Here is a 16,162-nt window from a genome sequence, read left to right as displayed (position 1 = left end):
AAGAGGGTTCCGAGTCATCCTACCAAGTTTGGTGTTGATATTTCAAAGATTTGCTGAGATTTGATCCAACTTCCTGTTTGGTTGCTTTGTTGACGATTTTGATTGGCTGTACCGGACAAACGGTTTTGAAATTCAAAAATCTGTTGAAGAATTCAGTGAGGGTTGCTCTGACGATGATACCTGCCAATTCTGGGGAAGAATGGACAAAAATTGTCGGAGAAGTAGCGAAAAAACGTGTTTCCTAAATCTTTATTGTACAAAAAAATCCAATATGGCGGCCGTTATAGGTTATTGAGGCTTTTTTGTTCCTCATGAGAAATAAGGCATATCTAATGAATTTCAGAATTTTGGGACAAATGGGATGCGAATGGCATCACTTTGTAAATGAACAATTGGGGCTTGGCCGTAGCGCCACCTATGGATAATGGTGCGTCATTTGTGGTGTGGTAGTTACTCCTGGCCTATACTATCAATGTTTCAGGATTTTGAGAACTTTTTACCATTGCATACAAAATCGGAAATGCAATACCATCAAGATCCACATGGGCCTTTGCTAAAGACCAAGCAATGAGTGGGGGCTTTGTCAGCCCACAATTGCCTGAAATGTTGTGTATGCGTCTCGTCAAGCTTGCGCGTGTGTCAAGGGAAAGGCTGAGTGTGTGAGAATGTGGAGCGCGCGCGCTGAGGAGCAGGGAAGACATTTCATTGGAAATTTCCTTTCCATGCATTTTTCAAATATTCACCAAATTTCTACTTTTAATGTTACAGTCAACTTTTTCTCAGATTTGTGTACTAAACATTCTCAAGAGTCTTTATGAACATGTGATTGAATCAGAGTTTTTTGACTGGCGGATGTGTAAAGCATTATTTTAGCGTTAGATAGAAAAAAATTAGATTTCCTTTATTTCAATCATTTTTTAAGATATTAATTTGCCTTCTCACATGCGAACATGATGTAGTGTCTTTCACGTGACACATCAAGTTTGGTGTTGATATTTCAAAGATTTGCTGAGATTTGATCCAACTTCCTGTTTGGTTGCTTTGTTGACGATTTTGATTGGCTGTGCTGGACAAACGGTTTAGAAAATCAAAACGCCATGGGATAACTTTTGTGAGGCTTGGTCTGAAGATCATCTCTGGTCATTTTGAAGAAGAAATGACAAAAAATGTAGGAGGAGTAGGCTTTCAAAGGTTTTTGATACAACCGGAAATAGCGGAAGATCTATATAACCGGAAATTGACGTCATAGGGTGCGTTGAACTCGTCTTGATCCAGGGAATCCAATGGCATCTCATGTTTGAAAATCAGTCATACGGTTCAAAAGTTGCGTGTGTAAACACAAGTCCAACTTTGACCCATTGGTGGCGCTAGAGTGGTCTAATGGGATACATGAAACTTGGTGTAGGTATAGAAGGAACTGTCCTTAATGAGTGTGCCAAATTTAACAAAAAGTTATCCAAGGGTTCTAGGGGCTGCCATTGACTCCCATGGAACTAGAATAATAATAATAATAATAATAAAACTAACAATAACAATAGGTTTCCTCCTTACGGAGGAATCCTAAATATAACTGCAAGCAGCAATGGCGGATTCCTCCAAACATTGCAAACCATTGAAAAATGTATATTCTTTACAAATTGTCACTGTAAAAATCCATGCAGCAGACTTACCAATGGGATACCAAATCTGAAATGCAATACCATCAAGATCCACAAGGGCTTTTATTTCAAGCCAAGGAGTGAAGGGAGGGGGCTTGGTGAGCCTACCCATTCCAGAAAGCCTTGTATCTTTGTGTATCAGGGCGTGGCCTGTAGCGTCACTTATGGGTGATATTGGGCCATTTGTGGTGTGGTAGTTACTCTTGGCCTATACTATCAATGTTTCAGGATTTTGAGAACTTTTTACCATTGCATACAAAATCGGAAATGCAATACCATCAAGATCCACATGGGCCTTTGCTAAAGACCAAGCAATGAGTGGGGGCTTGGTCAGCCCACAATTGCCTGAAATGTTGTGTATGCGTCTCGCCAAGCTTGCGCGTGTGTAAGTGTATAATTGAAAACTAATAACACTTGGTTTAGAATTAGCTCAGTGCACAAGCGTAGTGACAAACTTTTGGTGTAGCCAGAAATTGGCAAATCAGTTTTTGGTTACTGTCTCAATCTGGGAACAAACAACAAGATGAGTGGTGCTGTTGTATGGAAAAAATTAAGTAAAAAGAAATATAATGTACGTGACTCATTTAAGTTTCAAGCTACTGTGGGTTGGTCGTTATAACAGCCATTTGCCCTTCCATTGTTTCTCAAAAGACACCTGCCTTTGTTCACTGTGGCTGCACAAAATAAGGAGGGTGGAATTCTGGTGACCCCACACATCAAGGTATGGAGTTGACATTTCCAAGACCATGAAATCATCACTACTGCTAAGGGTAGACGGGTTTTTGCAGCAGGCTCTGTTCCTTTGTTATTTAAGTGGAATACCAATAAGTACCAATACCAATAAGTCACATGCTGGTGTTTGGGAGCGTTGATCTTGACCACAAAGTCCAGAACCTGACCCAGCAGAGCCAGAGGAGGACATTGAGCAACATTTTATGGTCTTGATTGTTGTTGACCACGACTCTGGGGTCAGCGGTACTGTATGTCTGGATTGGGAGCAGTATGAAGATATGTTGAGGGAATTAGAGTCGCTAAGACAGCAGCTTTAAATGTATCATTTTACTAACTTCTTTGGACTAAAATTGTTTGCTTTGTCTCCCGAAGACATCAGAGTGTTCTTTTGTGTGGAACATAGAACTTCCATGAGTGGAATCAGAAACAAGTGTCTTGAGCCTTTTCTTGAAGGTGGTGAGACAGTCAGTGTCTCTGATGGAGGTGGGGAGTTGATTTCACCACTGGGGGCCAGACAGGAGAAGAGCTTGTGTTGGGACCAAGACGGTCTTGAGCGGTGGGACCACCAGGTGGTTGTCAGAAGAAGACTGTAGGTGGCAGGTGGGGGTGTAAGGCTGGAGGAGAGACTTGATGTAGTCAAGTGCAGTCCCGTTCAGCACTCGGAAGGTCAGTACCAGGGTCTTGAATCTGATACGGGCTGTGATGGGTAGCCAGTGGAGAAAGATGAGGAGCCGGGTAACATGGGAGCGTCTGGGTAGATTGAAGACCAGGCGGGCTGCTGCGTTCTGAATTCTCTAGAGAGGGCGTGTTGCGCATGCTGGGAGAGTGGCGAGCAGTGAGTTGCAGTAGTTCAACTTGGAGAGAACAAGTGCTTGGACTAGCAGCTGGGTGGAATGCTCAGACAGGTATCCCCTGATCTTACAGAAGTTGTAGAGGGTGAATCTACACGACCAGGGGAGACTGCAGCATTGTAAACTGTGAGGGAGAGCTCGTCATCCATGGGAACCCTGAGGTTCCTGGCAGAGGATGAACATATCAGGGTTATTGACATATTGTGGAAGATGGAGGGTTTGGCCGGGATGATGAGAAGTTCTGTTTTGGCTAGGTTCAGCTGGAGGTGGTGCTTGGTCATCCAGGTGGAGATGTCTGTGAGGCAGGCCTTGATCCTAGCTGAGATTCCCGGATCAGTTGGGGGGAACAACAGGTACAGCTGCGTGTCGTTATCAATCCTAACTTCATCATACACTCAAACAGTGAGGTTTCTCAGCTTTTTTATGGAGCTGTAGCACAATGCCCTGACCACGACTCGTCCTGATTTTTATTAGAAACTGAGAATGACAGAAATACAGATGATAATACATATAAACGGATAGTTTGCGTGTAAAATGAAGAAAAACAAGCTTCTATATTACACTAAAAATAAACACGTCAGTAACTAGCTTATTTGCTAGCTGGCCGGCACATCACATTAAACTACTTAATTTCATAGTTGTGCAGATAACTCAATATGTAGAGTTTGAATCCCTTGTTTTGCTTGCTTTCTGGAGCAGGGACCAGGCATTTACAATTCAATGGACATCACTGATGCTTATTTTAAGCAGGTCTTGGAGACATCAACTAAAACTGGACATTTTTGGCGACGCGGGTGATTGCCTCAAGGAAACCGGAAACTGATTTGCCAAAATTTTATTGGCATGACTGGCTATTTTTGCCATCACTGGCTACAGCAGATGTTCGTTACTACACTTGTGCACAGAGCTAGTAACTTTGCAAATCTATATTTCACTGATAACTAAAAAGAGAAAAAATACAATAAGAAACTGTTAAGCCTGTGTTTTACCAGTTTATCAATAAGGGAACTGGTTAGTGGAATTGAGTTGTTTAGTTGGAAAATCTGACATATACAAAAAAAAACATACTGTTAAGCAGAGTGAAGGGCTTTCCCTTGCCTCATGTCTAGTAATTGAATTAGTTTTTGAAATAGGGGGCAAGAGGCAGTTGTGTAAGAATACAAGTATTTTATTTGGTAAAGGTATAAATTTGACATATTAACAAAGAAAATTGCATTGAAAACTGTTATCAATATTAAGTAAGGGAAGTGGTGTTAAAAATGTTTAAGTGGGAATTCAGAAATAGAAACATTTCATATGTCATTTCTTTTAAGGTAGCTTGTTGTATATATAGCTATGGTAACAAGAAACGAAATATGCACAAATGCAGAAACACATGTATTATAGTAAAATGTAAATGAGAACAAAAGTGGGGAAAAATTGTGCAATGATTGTGGAATGTATTTGCAGTGTTAAATTTGTGTAATGTGTGTCTTTCTACATATTCTATGCTGACACAATATAATACAAAATGTGATGTACTGTATGCTGCAATCGTGTAATGTGTAATATTGAGTGCAATACAATTCTCATGTGTGACTTTGGATTGTTATGAATTAGAAGGTTGTTAAGTAGGGTGGATTTAAAACACATGGTCCATTGTGAAATTTCAGGCAGCCACAGACTTCTTTGATATCTGTACATCCAGTTGTTGATGTTGTATCCAGTGGTCCAGAGTTTTCATTGAGTTATGCTTCACATTTTAGATAATTGTAGTTAGCCTGTGTGGAAACACAAAATAGACAAACATGTATATGTATATAAACAAAATATTGAATAAATGAAACATTAAAAGGTGCATTTGTGACATTTGCATGTGTTACAAATATGTTATTGACAGTAAGCAGTGTATAGGTGAATTATTTTAAGCACATATGTGATTATGTGTTTGTTGAAATATATATGTTGTACATGTTGTACTGTACAATATTTTGTGTATAGGATTACTAGGTACTATTATGCTGTAACTACATGTTTTGTCTTCATGTTAATATGTTTACAGTGTATGGATTGTGAAATCCAAAGAAAAATAAATTATAAATATATTTACCACAAGGTAGGAAGGAGTAGGGTCTTATCAGCCAGCGTTCAGGAGACATCTTAGTTGTCAGTATAGTAATAGTAGTTTCTCAGGGTATTCAGCGAGAATATCTCAATGCTTGGTTGAAATCTGGACTAGGCTCCTGTAATTATACATAAATATTTAGTTGATGCAGTAAAACAATTTAGGTAGAACAGACATTTTGCCCCAAGAGAGACTAATTGTTAATTGTAAGTAGGTAGGTATAAAAGCATACTTTTTAGTGCAGGTGTTTTAGTGTTTCCAGACTGAAATTGCTGAATGATGAAACCATTGGTACTTCCACAAGGTTTAAAGGCCTGAAGTGGGTAGCTGAAAAGCATAACATTAAGATTTTAAGAGAATCATGTTTACAATGTGACCTTTATTACAATAAAAACTTGGTAAATGTATAATATACTTTACTTGATGTAGTAGTGGTGGTGGGAGAGTTTTCAGTAGTTGGCTGGTTTAATGAAATCCACCATTTCAAAGCATAAGGATTCAGCAAGAAGATTTCAATGCTGTGTTTGGTATCTGGACAAGGCTCCTTTAGTGATACGTAAATATATATTTTAATGCAGTGAAACAATATAGAAAGAAAATAAATGTTTGCCCCAGAAAGAATACGATTGTAAGTAAGTAATTACCTACCTTGTAATTGAAGTTGCTTTAGTCTTGCCAAACCAAGGTTGATGAATGATGGAAGCAGTGATAGGTCCACATGGCTTGAAGGTTTGAGGTGATTGCTGAAAAGCAAACATGAAAATTGTATGAGTGTGGTGTGTAACGTAAGCTTTATTACAGTAAAAACATATGAAATGTGTCATTTACATTACCTGATGTGGTACTTGAGGTTTCAGATGTTGGGTGGTTGAATGTAGTCCAACATTTTAAAGCACAAGGATTAGTGTGCTGATGAGAAAAGTATTGCACAGCATTGTGTGTGTGTGTGTGTGTGTGTGTGTGTGTGTGTGTGTGTGTGTGTGCTGCCAGAAGGCTGGGAGAGAAAATTACAGAATGATATTTAAATATCAACACGACTACAAAACATGTTGTTATAGCACTTTAACATTTAGTAATTTCATACAAATAAGTGTCATAACATTGTACAATACATGAAGCTTATAATATACAAAGCACAAGTTACCTGTTACATGTTGACATGTTAATGTCATATAAGTCCTTGAAGTGTTTTTTCATAAATTAACAGAAAAATATGGAAATTCATTATTTAATATGATATAATTTATTTCTCACCTGCTGTACAAATAGTGTGTTTGAAAATATATTAGTTAATGTGTATACTACGTTGATTTACTTAAGCTATGACTTTTGTTTTAACATTCATTAAAGTGTAGTTAATTTATGTGAATTAGTACAGCATTATGATGACTGTAATATGTTGACAACAATTCAAGCGATATTTGAAATTGGACATCTTTTGTGTATACATGATCTATTATTGTGTTAGCATCAGTGGTTGAAAAGTCAACTAATTGAATGTAATGGTGTTGTTCAAAAACAGTTTGTATTGTTTTAGAAGTAAGCAGATTTTCATTAAAGTCTCCCATGATCATTTTAGCTCCTGGAAATGTGTTAATTTCAGCAATAAGATGTAATAGATTTTCTTTAAATATGTCAACTTGGTATGTTTGGGGCCTGTATAGAACTGCAGCGATTAATTGAAACTGTGGAACGTGGAAGACTAATGATTCCAGATTTGTATTACATGGTGTGTTGACTTCAATGTTTTGATCTGTTTGACAATATATTCCAACACCACCATTTGCCTGAAGTTTTAAAGTCTTGGTGAAACTGTTTATTGGACTGTAACAATTGAAACGTGTGTTGTTGTAAAACGTGAAGTTAGGTAAAAGTAAATGTTCAGTTGGAAAGTTTGGTTGAAGCCATGTTTCAGCAACACAAATGCATTGTGATTTCAAAATACTGTTGTTTGCTTGCATGTTTTTAAAATGTGCATTGAGACTTTGAATGTTATGAAAAGCAATTGTGAATAATGGAGTGGTTGAAGGTGAGTTTTTGGAGATGAATGTTGGCATTGTTGCAAGAACATCTTTGATATTACTGTTGCAATAAATCTTTGACTCTTTCAAGTCTTCAATTACTAAGCCTGACAGAGAAGAGACACGACTTAAAGCGACGTAAGCTTGTCCTGGTGAAAATATTTTTTTCAAGTTTACCACTGCACTGTTAACTGTTAAACCTTGAACTTTGTGTACGGTACAAGCCCAGGCTAATTGTAATGGGTACTGCCGCCGTATTCCACCATTGTTTGAGACTCTGTCTTCTACGGGTTTAATGATTGTGATGTTTTGATGAGTATTGTTTGGTGTAGTTATTTTAGCTCTTTGCAGTTGTCCAATTTTGCCATCATCAAATTCAACATGTATTAAAGAGGGAAAGTATTTGTCTGTATCAAACATGATTTGGAAAACTGTCCCGAAAGCACCATTAACAAGTCCATCTAAAACATCAATGTTTTTAGTCAGCATGATGTGAGCTTGTATTCCCACATTGACACTTGGCTTAAGACAGGTATTAAAAACTTTGCTGTGGTGGCCATTCTTTCTTTCCATACGTCCTGTTTTTGGATTTCGCTCAAAGTCTTGTGCTTCAATAGTTATAGCATTTGGGCAAATTGAATTGAGCATTTCAGAGTTATAATAGCAAACCTGTTTATTTGTTGCAAAAATGTGCAATACATTCAAGACTCCTCCTGTTTCGCATTGTTTCAATATCTCAACGTCTGCAGGCAACATAGGAGTTGATTTTTCATGGACACGTATGCGATTCAGCAGCTCAGCAAAAGTAGAATCTTTTTGTCTCACAACTTGTGTCAAATTTGCAATTTCAAAGTGATCGTTCCAAATGTTTAGTCCTGGCATATCACTGTACAGAGGTTTCCCTTTAACAGGTGGTAACTGGTAAAAATCTCCAACCGCAACAATGCTAACTTTTCCAAACAAAGAATGATCTCCGCACTGTTTTATTTGTCTTAGTCTTCCGTGAATGTATGCAAACAGTCTGGTGTCTACCATTGATATTTCATCGATGATCAGTAATTGCAAATTGGAAAGTTTTGCTCGTAAAGAGTTGATCTTTTCCTCACCTAACGGCTGGTAAGGTAATCGCACATCTGTGCCAATACAAAAAGTATTGTGTATTGTAGCAGCATTAATGTTATATGCGGCAACGCCTGTAGGAGCTGTTAATAGCACTGTAGTGTCATCAGGGTTTGTGCATAGTTGCACTAGAATTTGTGACAACTCATAATGTATGGCTTTTATCAAATGGCTTTTTCCTGTACCTGCTCCACCAGTGACAAAAAGGTGTATTGGTTGTGGTTTTTGTCCCCATACTGTTTCTAAACTCCACTGACGTAGTTTGTAAAATATGCGCGCTTGCTCATCATTTAAAGATCTCATTATGTCCCATGCTGCTTCTTTAGTCATAAATGTTTTTCTAACTTCTATGTTACCCGTCATAGGCACAGTTTCTGTCAAGTCTGGAATATTTTCAGAAATGGGCTGTAAATCATTTTCATCATGAATTATGTCCTGTGATTGTAAACACTGAAGCCGTTCCATTTCAGATTGCGGACAAATATGTGCCCATGCATCATCCAAATCACCCTGTTGTTCCATGACAAGTTGAGCATCATCTAGTTTGTCAGAATGTTGTTCATACAAAGACCTATTATTCTCAATAATTTCTTTAACTGTGTCTATGTTATCACTGAAATCACGTACAATTCCAACATTGTAAAACTCTTCGAATGATACAAAAGGATGTGGTTTCAATTGACAGTCTTCATAGTGGGGCAAAAACAATTGGAGCTGGCTATGATGGTATTTTTCTGGATCTTTTGTGGGTGACAGTCTTGCATATCTAATAACAGCTGGTTCTGTGCGCAACCTTTTTTTAATGTAACCATATTTGTCCTGAAGTTGAATGACAGATTCGCTTGGATTAGCTGGGACTTCACTTTGACTCAAGACTCGATATTCTGAGCAAAACGTGGCAAGGCACATATTTTGGAACGGTGGTGATTGTGGTCTATGTTTATACCTCTCTATTACACTTGTCATCCATATAGTGTTTTGTTCATTGTTGTCATTTAGTTTTCTGTCTTGCAATACACTCAAAGGTAAACTCATGCGCATAGGGTGTTCTCCTGTTGGTATGAAAGTTACTTTGCGTGAGCATTCCTTTAAATGCATTCCAGTCAGTCTGTATACTGCTTCTTGTGCAGACACTTCTCTATTATGAAGGTAAACACTGCCAAGTGATTTGAATGCAGCTTTGGCATCCAGATTGCCTTTAGTTCCTTCTTTTTGTGCACAATCTAGTAACAATCCCATTTCTCTCTCTGCTTTGGATATATAAGAAATAATGTACACTACACAAGAATATGCATCCACAATGTACTGAATATCCATATTGGCATTCCAAGCTCGTAACAGGTCTTTGTTAAATTGGTTAATCCAAATGTCACCGGGCTTTCTTTTTAAAACAACGTTGGTTTTATTGGTTAGTTGTGAATTTGCAATTTCAAAAAGCAATTGTGAAATTCCGATGCTTTCAAAGAGTTCCTCTGGCGATTCAAATGTTTGATCACTATTTAGTAAAGTTGTTCTGACCATTTTCAAAATCTTTTCAGCCATGTCTGGTGTCATCAGTTTTCTCAATTCATCTTCCTCAGTCATTGGTTGATGTGATTGTTCTGTATTGCATTGATTTTGTGCAGGTTTGACAATACGATCAATAAATGTTCGACAAGATGGGGGTCGTGGGAAGTTAAACCGACATTCAGTTTTCTTTTTCCTACAGGTTTTTGAGTGCTTAGTGCTATGCTTTTGCACTGTGTTGACAATCTCACACATTTCTTCATCGTCGGATGATGGCAGTTCACAAGATACATATTTGTCAATAAAGTCTACAACCTTATCATCAGGGTCTTTGTCAATTTGAGGGGCTGATTCCACCCAGAACAAGCAATGACAATGAGGGGAGCCTCTGTTTTGAAATTCTACACGGTAAAAGTAGTCCGATATTTTTCCAATAGGAGCAGCTGGAGACATGATCACACCTTGAAGAAACTGTGCCATCTGTGGTCAAACATTCTTGCAGCTGTAACTGGGTTTTGTTTCAACAAGGCACATTTCTCTGACCAAGTCAGTTCATCTGTAGGAACATTTTTATTTTGTTCATGACTGAGTGTTGTTATCATTTCAGGCCAGCGCATGTCAGCTGAGGAAAACGAACAAAACCATGTGGGGATTCCGAGTTGGCGTATCATAGCAAACAGATCTTTTTGTGCAGATTGCCAAAAGGGGGGTGTTCCACGTATAGGTCGTAAAAACTTGTAACCTTCGTCATTTTTTAACACTCGTTTTAAAGATTCTGCATCAGTTAGAAAATTGGGTTGCTCTTTGTACGGCAATTCAGTGCCTAAACCTTTGCGCATGGCAATTGATACATTTGACAAAACTTGTTGCACCTCTGATATGTACTGCGCATAGAATATAAAGTCTGTGTTTTTAGCAAATCTGCCATCAGCATTTAGTAGACGCGTGTTTAAATATTTTGCCAGGGTTATTTTTTCTTTGCGATGGTCATGAAAAGTAGGAGCTCCCGTTGGATATAACATAGGAAAACATTTTCCTTCATTTGTAGCATCTTCTAACAGTTTAATGGGGTGATTATTCTCAGCAGGGGCAACTGATAACACAGAGTCAAAATGTTGATCCAACACTTCTTGAGCAATATCTACTGGTTGTAAACATGTGTCTAGAAACATTCCATGTGTTTGTTCAGTGTATGTCAACTCTTCTTCAGGATCATCACTTTCTGAATCATTTTCCGTTGTGTTCTTTTTTCTTTCATTAGCAACGCTTGTTGTTTGCATTGGTTCACTAACCATGTCATTTGGCACAGCAGTAATACATATTTCACTGTTTTCATTTACATCTCCAACAGTTGTGTCAACTTGAGATGTTGTGTTATTATTATTGCAAATTTCCATATGTGTATGATCAGTATTTTCCGCATTTTGGAGTGTGTCACTGATGACATTTTGTTGATGATGACTGACTTGCACATCGTCTATTTTGTCCAGAGGGTTAACCCATTCTTTATTGATGCTAATGTCATGATACCATTTGTTATTTAACTTTAAGTACTCTAAGGCATTATAGACATGGTTTGTATGTACATGTTTATATTCATAATGCCCCTTGTATGTTAATTTGCGTTTCAGTTTAATTCGTAACATTAAATCATTTCCATCATTTCTTGGAAGCATGTTTGTTACTTGATTGACATTAGATGGAACACACACGACAGGTCCATGACAACCATTTTGTCCACCTTTTGGTAATGCCAAAAGTTTCATAAAAGGAATATGTTTCGCTATTAAGTGTTGCTCAAGAGAATTTAAGCACTGTAGCTGAGAAGGAATGGCTTCCAAATGCAAATTATTGGCTACACTTTGTTCAGGCATTCTACCAGCACATATTTTACGGTGACATGTGTGACATATCCACAACTTAGATGATTGAATATGAGCAGTGCAGTTATCATCACATTCTTCATTACATGTCTGTAAATATGTTTCTGTAATGCACTTTTTAGCCAAAGCAACAACAGTTAGACTGGTTGTGTACGTATCATGTTTACATTCAATGACTTGCTTTCGAAAAAGCTGGCGATGACAAACTGAGCAAACAAATTGAGGGCCTGTTTTGACATTCTTTCTAAAAGATTCGATGACAAAATCCATGGAATATGTCTGATTTTTCTTATAAATATATGTTTGCATGCCTTGTGTTTTTACACTGCTTTGAAAGTCTGCATCACATTTGTATTTATTCTTGCTAAATTCTTTAACTTTCTTTTTAAAATCTGCATCACGCTTGTATTTCCTTTGACTGTATTCTTTAACTTTAGTTTGAAAGTCTTCATCACATTTGTATTTCCTTTGACTGTATTCTTTAACTTTAGTTTGAAAGTCTTCATCACATTTGTATTTCCTTTGACTGTATTCTTTAACTTTAGTTTGAAAGTCTTCATCACATTTGTATTTCCTTTGACTGTATTCCTTAACTTTAGTTTGAAAGTCTTCATCACATTTGTATTTCCTTTGACTGTATTCTTTAACTTTAGTTTGAAAGTCCTCATCTGTTCTGTACTGATCTTGGCTGGACTGCAATTTTGTTTTTCTGAATTGATCATCCGTTGCATATAATTTTTGTTGCAACATTTTGCAATTTTGTCGGAATTGAATATCATTCTGATATTTTTGCTTCTTAATGGCAGCTTTATCTTGACTTTGTTGTATTTTACCAGTTGTTGATAACCTTTTCCTCAAATTTACATTACACTTTGGCATTGCTTTTTTTGCTTGGCACAATGATGCGCATGCACCTTCACAATGTGTATCCGTTACACAAGTTACCAATTCATAATGATTCCCATTGACATGATTCAAATATATGGCATTGTCACTTGTTCTTGAAAGACTTTTGTAGATGTTCCAGCGATCAGAATTAAATGTGTAAATGTCAGTACGGAACAGATCTGCTGCACCTATAATTTCCAATTCAGTGCCCCATGTGTTTGCATACATCATTCGTGAAGACTTTATGTAGTGTTCTACAGAAGTGTATTCAGTTGTCAAATACTTTTGAAATGTTTCCTCATTTTTCATTAAGTGTCTTACCACATTTTTTCGTATTTTCATGTGAGGGCTTTCATTGCCGCAAATTGCCATAGCCAGTGACCGGAACAAGCAGTTTCCATCTTTTCTGATAGCTTTTGATTCACATGGAAAACTTAATACTGTGCATTGTTGAATTATGGTTGAATCATGGTTATCATTTACATTCTGCAAATCGAACTGTGAACATAACGCAGTTTGATGCATAAATGTTAAGGGAGAAAACGTCCACGTTGGCAGTGTCACATCACCAACTACAACATCATCAGTATTTTTACACACTTCATCAACATCGTCCAAAGTTGTGACATTCAAGTCAAATTTTTTTATTCTGTCTGTACACATATTTTCTGTTTCTGTTGTTGCACTAGCCCTACAGTCTATAACATTCAGTGTGTTATCAACACACTCATTGTATTTGTCTACAGTTAGATCAATACTTTTTGTTGTCGAAAGTATTTCATCACTGGTAGCATTGATAGGCCTTTTGTTTTCACACAACTCATTCTCATTTTGTGATGGCAATGAATGACCACACTCTGTTTGTGTTTCAAAAGTGCTCTCGGCAACATGAATATTCACATCAACAAATACCTCTGTTGTTACTTGTGGTTTCAAGGCATTGACTTTGCGTTTCCGTCTACTAGACCTGTGTACTGGTTTAGTGTTGACGTTGGGTCCGTCTTCACATTTCATTATTACGCTGATTCCAGTTACCTCAAAAGGTTTTCCAAAGGCATTCATTGAACTTGCAAGCCTGTTAATGAGCTGACTGTACATATCCTCAAAGGTTTGAAAGAAACACACAACACTTTTTCCTGTTGGATGAACAAGGCCATCATAGCTGCGTGCGTGGGAATCAAACACTGCGTAACCACTGGTGTGTTTAATAATGGCACATGTACTTTTATTCATTGTCAAAAAACAGCTGTCATCTCCTAGTAATACTCTCTGCAGTGCTTCATAAAGGCTTATTGACATATCTGCCAACTCTGGATCATAATCATGTAGTCCTACTATGCCACTAAATGCTTGTCCAAGATTTATTGTAAAATCAACATGATGAAGCACAAGAGACTTTGGCAAATCCCTTACCAATAGATGAGTATCATTTACCTGATTGCAGTTCTGCACTGATGTGTAAAGCTTGTTTCCATTCACAAGAATATTATCAACGTCACTACATTGCCATGTGCACACATCTTTTAATTCATTCATCAAAATTGCTGTTAAACTGTTTGTCAGACATTGTACACCTGCATTTTCTCCAAACATCACATGTCCTTGATGAAAAGTTCCTTGTAGAAACCTGTTATTACAGCTTGGATACATGGTGCTCAGTAACACTGCAGAAGGTATTAGTTCAAGATTTTCAAAGTTCGGTTCAGAGTTTTGTTCAGAGTTTTGTTCAGAGTTTATTACATGGTGAGAGTCACCATCAGAACGGTGTGGTAGTGGAGCACACCTTGCAGATTTAAGAGGAACAGTTTGGTTATCACTGGCCTGTGAATGAGAATGTGAGGTCTCTGTCTCACATCTCGACAGAGGCACAGACTGTGAAAGAGAATCACAGGGCCTAAAGACAGATGACTGAGAGGTCGGAAGAGGAGGAAAATCAGAGTAGGTGAAGCTTGGGGTGGGGGATGAAGAAGGAGGTGGGATATCACAAGGGGTAGAAGGGGGATCAGTGGATAGAGAAAAATCAGACTGTAATGCTGCAACAGCATCACCTTTCCGCCTGCTCTCCCTTCGCATCTGAAAAACAGGAAAACAATATTAAAGAATAATAACTACACATCTGCAGGACTAGTCTTCATAAAGCTATATTGGTATATTTCTCAAGTGTACATTACTGCTATTAGCAGTAACAAACACGTTTTTATATTGGGCATCAAAAGTACATGGCTATTTAATTATGGGGCAGAAAAAAGGTAAAGACTTCTCAAACACATGGTAGTGCATAAATAAGTGACAGCAACCTAAGACAATTACATTTTATACAATACAAAACAGGAAAACATTTGGAAGGCCATGTAATGTCATGGTCTGTATTTTGTCAATACAGGAACACAGTCCTTCAAGTATATCATTAAATGACAATAGCATGACATGAAATTAGTGACATATGTATTAATAAATGATTCATACAGTGTCTATAGCCATCAACATTAAAATTGTTTCACTATCAATTAGCATTTAAACATTCGCAAAAACAAGCATTAAGGAAATCACATGAGGTCTCTGCTCATTGTTAAATGATAAACTAGTTTGTTTACTTTGATTGACCCTACAGTTCACTTCAGAAAATACATCTTTAACCCCAACCCTTAATGCAAACATTAGTCAGTACCTGTTATGACCCTCTTTGCCTAACACAAGAGGGAATGTCAATGCGTGAAACATTAATTGATAATTGTGTGACTAAAAGTGATGTTTGTCACAATTGTCACAACAGAAAAACAATAAATGCTTAACAATGCCTAAGAAAAGCAAATGCCAAAAAAGTATCTGATCTAGTAAACACCTAGAGCCTAGACTAAACATACATGAGGTGGCACCCGTTCCTTCCCTCCTGTGTTACCAGAGGTTCGCTGTGTGTGATGGAGAATATGCCCATGTTAAACAGTTTACCAATTTTAAAGCCCCCATGTGCAAGTCCATGGGAGTCAGGTGGCTGAGCGGTTAGGGAAGCGGCTAGTAATCTAAAGGTTGCCAGTTTGATTCCCGGCCGTGCTAAATGACGTTGTGTCCTTAAGCCAGGCACTTCACCCTACTTGCCTCAAGGGAATGTCCCTGTACTTACTGTAAGTCGCTCTGGATAAGAGCGTCTGCTAAATGACTAAATGTAAGTCCACAAAAAAACACACTAACAAAGCACAATACTGCATATCAACATGAACAAAATAACTGGCGTAGTAAGGGAGTGCACTATGTAGCAAACCATTCTACCAAAATATTAGCAATGATTTCAACTAGAAGTCTGTCTGAAAAACTGTAAAGAAGCAACTGTGTTGCCAAACAACAGACGACTCCGGTAATTTCATGTGAAACTAAACAGCTGGTTGGAAGTGGGCAGCTGATT

General features: G+C 37.7%; 1 long non-coding RNA gene across 1 annotated transcript; it reads right to left on the bottom strand.

The window, feature by feature from the left end:
- Positions 1-4,658: 4,658 nt before the first annotated feature.
- Positions 4,659-5,644, bottom strand: LOC136941266 (uncharacterized). The gene is made up of 3 exons (XR_010876471.1): positions 5,578-5,644; positions 5,331-5,463; positions 4,659-5,001 (listed from the first exon to the last, which is right to left on the bottom strand). It is a non-coding gene; the product is annotated as an uncharacterized lncRNA (long non-coding RNA).
- Between the last annotated feature and the right edge of the window lie 10,518 nt (positions 5,645-16,162).

Source organism: Osmerus mordax, chromosome 3 (genome assembly GCF_038355195.1).
Source record: "Osmerus mordax isolate fOsmMor3 chromosome 3, fOsmMor3.pri, whole genome shotgun sequence".
Lineage (NCBI taxonomy): Eukaryota > Metazoa > Chordata > Actinopteri > Osmeriformes > Osmeridae > Osmerus > Osmerus mordax.
Note: the sequence above shows the minus strand (reverse complement) of the source record. Positions and strands in the feature narration are given on the sequence as shown.